This window comes from Stylophora pistillata, chromosome 8, assembly GCF_964205215.1.
Source record: "Stylophora pistillata chromosome 8, jaStyPist1.2, whole genome shotgun sequence".
NCBI lineage: Eukaryota > Metazoa > Cnidaria > Anthozoa > Scleractinia > Pocilloporidae > Stylophora > Stylophora pistillata.
The window spans coordinates 18,596,351-18,600,781 of NC_142526.1; the positions used below are offsets into that span (position 1 = coordinate 18,596,351).

Here is a 4,431-nt window from a genome sequence, read left to right on the forward strand (position 1 = left end):
AGAGAATTATACAGACGTTAGGGTGCCTTTAGAAAACCTCTTTCTTTTGATGAAAATATTAATCATCATTCATTTGCTGCTTGTGTATTTGGAGACAGCCTTCGTACCTTCGCTGACAGCGTGCTTGGCAAGTTCACCTGGCGAAAGTGAGCGTACAGCAGTTTGGATTTCGCGGGAGCTCATTCTCGACTTCTCGGCGTACTTTGTTAAGCGAGACTCTATAGCTATACGCTCGAAGATGTCGCTAACGAAATAGTTCATAATTCCCGTTGCTTTGGTTGTGATTTAAGTATCGGGATGAGCTTGCTTCAACAATTTGTAGATATACAGCCAATAACTTCCCTTACTCTTCACCTTCTTTTTCTTCTCGTTGACTGCAACGCCGGATTTCATCGTACCAGCTTTCTTCTCCGTTGAAGCATCACGTGAAGACTTATGTAATTTTGCCTTGACAAGAAAAAGGTTCACCCTCTCCTAAATTACATGTGCTGGCTGTAATGTCAGTTATATTGGTGAGACCACTCGCCACATTTGTACACGAGTTCGTGAGCACCTCTTGTCGGACAAATACTTCGCATATTTACAAGCACCTGCAATCATCAAGGGCCTGTCTTGACTCTTGTGATACTGAACGTTTCACGATCTTAGATTCTGCCGCTTCAAAATACCAAATTAAGATCAAAGAGGCATTGCATATTAAGTGGGAAAAACCCATTCTTAATCAGCAATTGAAACATCTAGAATTGTCTCTTTCCTTTTAATTATGTTGTCCCTTGGTCTTTTAATTTATTATTATTATTTTATTTATTTATTTATTTCTTATCTAGTCAAGCGTGCGCTATTTACATTTTTCGCGTTTTTAACATTGAAATGTAACGTAAGCCCTGACACGTAGTTTGTAACGTACCTTAATATGAATTCAAATGTACAATCGTTAAATGCTCATTTGCCGCTGAAGATGACATGAGAATGTCGAAACATGTCTTGTAAATTTAAACTCAAAGTTGTTGTTTCTTTTTTGAGAATTTACTATTTATTGTAATTTTAACTACTGAACTGCTGCTAATTCGAAATCTTTGTAAGTATCTAGTGATAAGCCTAACTTAACTATACCTACCCGCCTCGACTAGTTTTCAACTAATTGTGGGTAGGCACTTCTCAAATTGAAATTGTAAATCAATAATCAAAATTGTTGTAAATCACTTAATTTTTGTTGTTGTTACAAACGACCGTCAAATTCCTTGGGTTGCTGAAGGGGGTAGGGGGGGAATGGTTGTCGAAGTTTCGAATGGATCGATTCATTAATTTGCCAGAGCAGTTCAAGTCTACTCATCCCGAACAACAGCAGTAGCTGACTGTGCAGACTAAAGGTGTCTTGATTAATCCAACCTTTATGAAAGAGATTTTACATTCTGATAGATTATAAAAATCAGGAACGGTAATCATTAACCCTTTGAATACGAAAAAGACCATATTTTTTCAGTTGTAATTTGGTGATACAAACTTAACCTCACTTCGTTGGCCCTTATATGGATCATCCTTTACAATATTTGCGGTTTTGAGACACCATGGGCTCAGACCTTGGGGTCACATGACCTACATCAACAGCTCGTGTCTGGATGCGTTCAAATCGATTCGGTTTCTCGCTTTTCTGACCGTTTATAAGTGTTTTTCGAGCTATTTTCCCTCTACAGAAACCCTCACGACGGCATCATTAAGCTGGAATGTGGGTAGAGGCAAGCCTCTGAAGGAAAACAGAGGAGAGAGATGGTTTCATGTAGACTGGACCGCCAACGATGCTTTACTGCCAGCTTGGCGAGTTCACAAGTGAAGTTGTCTCTCGGGCCCATCTGTGGATGGCTTCCAGGACCTACCAAGGCTATATGGCCAAGTTTTGACCGGTAAAAATTTCAATCGATGCGATATTTTGCTGGATGGCCCGACATGATTCTAATATTTCTTTGAAATGGAAATGATAGGAGTTGCCTTTTAGAGTTATGGCGGAATTACCCAGAATTCTTTTCGGGCATGAACAAGGCAACTGTTGTGTTCGCGACACTGGCTTTCATCAAATGGAGAAACGAGGGCTGGCAGATAAAGTGAGAAGGAATTTTCTTGCCAAACTCCAAGATCTGGCCCTGAGGTGTGATTTGAACGCAAACTTTTGATTTTTTTTAGAAAGTTTTTATCTTAAAAGATCGACATGTTTTTGGTGTTGCTCTTGGAGCAAAATGCTGGACTTTGGGATTTGTTGCCATACGAACGGTTCACTGCAATGAATCATTGTGGGCGTTTTAGGTTGCAATAGGTGTCACATCAACGAGCCGGTACAATTTCCAGACTTACATAATGTTGTCTTAAGTTCAACGAGAAACAAGTATCAAAAGTAGTAACGGTATTATCTGGACCTGTGTTCACTTAGTATGTGTTCAGTTAGTATGTTAATCAGCGGTAAAACGTATAATACTTCAAAATGGCGGACGACAACACGGAAAAAGGGTCTTAGCACCAGCCTCCCTGATTCCCCGTTTCTCGTAGCCCCCTCCTTGTTCTCCGTTTCCCATTTCTTCTTTCTCCATTCTCTGTTCTCCGTTCCCCGTTCCCCGTTCCACGCTCCCCGTTCCTCGTTTCCCATTCCCCGTTCCTCTTTCTACGCTCCCCGTTCCCTGTTCCCTGTTCCCTGTTCCTCCATTCTTTGTTCTCCGTTCTTCGTTCTCCGTTCTTCGTTCTCCGTTCTTCGTTCTCCGTTCTCCGTTCTTCGTTCTCCGTTCTTCGTTCTCCGTTCTTCGTTCTCCGTTCTTCGTTCTCCGTTCTTCGTTCTCCGTTCTTCGTTCTCCGTTCTTCGTTCTCCGTTCTTCGTTCTCCGTTCTTCGTTCTCCGTTCTTCGTTCTCCGTTCTTCGTTCTCCGTTCTTCGTTCTCCGTTCTTCGTTCCCCGTACGCCTTCCCCCGTGCCCCGTACCCCGTACCCCGTACCCCGTACCCCGTACCCCGTTCCCCGTTCTCCGTTTCCCGTTCCCCGTTCTCCGTTCTTTGTTCCTCATTCCCCCTCCCCAATCCTCGTTCTCCATTCCCCGTTTCTGGTTTTAGTAACATCCAACAAAAGCGAAAGATTTAAACGTCTGTCAAAGTTTTCATTGATCCACATAGAGCACGTATTCAAGCGAATTCAGCGAAAATCACCCTTCACCAAAGAGACAGATCGGATTCTGAGCCTGTTTGGGGTGAGATCTAAAATTCCTTATTACAATTGTCTGCAAAAAACTCAGGGCAGTGGTGCATTCTTTATGATATTGTCTCCATCAGATTCCAGAGGAAAACAAGTGTTTGCACGGAAGTTCATTTACATTGTTGCTTTGGAGAAGATATGGCGCGCAAAATGTGATCTTGCCAAATTTGTACACACAACCAGCGCACTTTTTTAGGTGTTATATACGGTTGTATACATTTACCATTGCAAACGTGTTTTGCCTTATTCATTCAAAGACTTATGCTTGACAAGTCATTATTCAGAGGAGGGAAACCGAAAATACCCAATCTATGTAATATTTTTTTGCAGGAGCAACATATTACAATTTACTGTACAATGTTTTTACAAATTGCGTAGAGCGACGATTATTCCAAAATGCTACAGACCTCATTGCAAAAAGCGTTACTCGCCTTTATCACAAAATAATGCTGCCATGAGTGTTACAAAATGCCCAAATTATTACAAAATGCCGAGACCATTACTATAAAATGCACGTTTTCTCTGCTAGTTTCCCCCTAAATTACGTTCTTAGTCGCTATTAAATCTTCGAAATTGGTGTAAGGGATGGACTGCTTTTATAGTCCTCTTACAGTTTTTCCACCGGGTTTAACAAGGGAGATAGCGTAGCTTTGTATTAATATATCTTGTAAAAAAAGCTACGTGCGTTTCATCGCTGGCGATTAACTTCTCTCTTCTGTCGGAGGCTTCTCCTTTAAGAAACGGAAATGAGGAAACAGAACGCAGAAGATGTTATGATATATTTTAGGGATTTGATTATTGTTATTACTCTTGTTATTATTTTACTGATCAGGATCGTAATTTTTTCTGCAATCTGTTTTGCAGGAAAATTTTTTTTTCAGTTTCTTGATTCTAATTTCGTGTGTCATAGGTTCAGAATTAACACCGAATAAGACACGATTTATTAATTTTTTTATATTTAAATTTTTTCACTCGTTTCTGAAAACTGAAATATTTTTGATCAAAACTTTGTGAAAAAAAATTATGGGAGAGGATTCCGAATTTCAAACAAACTGATAAGTCGAGAAGGATTCGATTTTTTTTCATCCTAATATATTGATAACTATTAATCTGTCCTTTGAGATCAAGTTTTTTTAATTTCGTTCGTCCTAAGTTAAGAATTAACTCCGAAAAAGACAAGATTTTTGTAGGGTAAGAGCATAAA

At 40.1% G+C, this 4,431-nt stretch overlaps 1 pseudogene; it reads right to left on the minus strand.

Annotated features, from left to right (window-relative positions):
* On the minus strand, positions 1 to 2,635 carry LOC148725323 (histone H2B-like; annotated as a pseudogene).
* Between the last annotated feature and the right edge of the window lie 1,796 nt (positions 2,636 to 4,431).